Consider the following 343-nt stretch of genomic DNA (forward strand, 5'->3'; position numbering starts at 1 on the left):
TCACTCTGCAGACAGCCAGACAAAGCGCCAGCTCGCGGGCCTCTTCACCATCTCCCAGAGACGGGAGTCTTTGTCACATGTCGCTGGGCACCCTCCCCAACACACCCACACATACCCACACTCCCACACGTCCCCGCAGCCACAGGCAGGGCCAGGCGCAAACCCACGCTGTTGCCGGGACCCTCGCATTCACAGACACACTCTGAAGGTCATGACCGTTCTGCATCACCGAGTCACGTGGAGGGTCCCCAACACGCATGGGGCCCTGGAGGGGGGGCTTGGGCGACGCCCCCGTCAGGGCCGCTGCGGGGTGGGGCCGAGAGGGCTCGGCCTCCCGGCTGGC

General features: G+C 67.1%; 1 protein-coding gene across 9 annotated transcripts in view; it reads left to right on the forward strand.

Moving 5' to 3' along the window:
• PC (pyruvate carboxylase) overlaps window positions 1-343 on the forward strand; it is a 93,709-nt gene that overhangs the window by 85,488 nt on the left and 7,878 nt on the right. The gene's annotated exons all lie outside the window — the stretch shown is intronic.

This window comes from Pteropus alecto, unplaced genomic scaffold (assembly GCF_000325575.1).
Source record: "Pteropus alecto unplaced genomic scaffold, ASM32557v1 scaffold43, whole genome shotgun sequence".
In the NCBI taxonomy this organism is placed as follows: domain Eukaryota; kingdom Metazoa; phylum Chordata; class Mammalia; order Chiroptera; family Pteropodidae; genus Pteropus; species Pteropus alecto.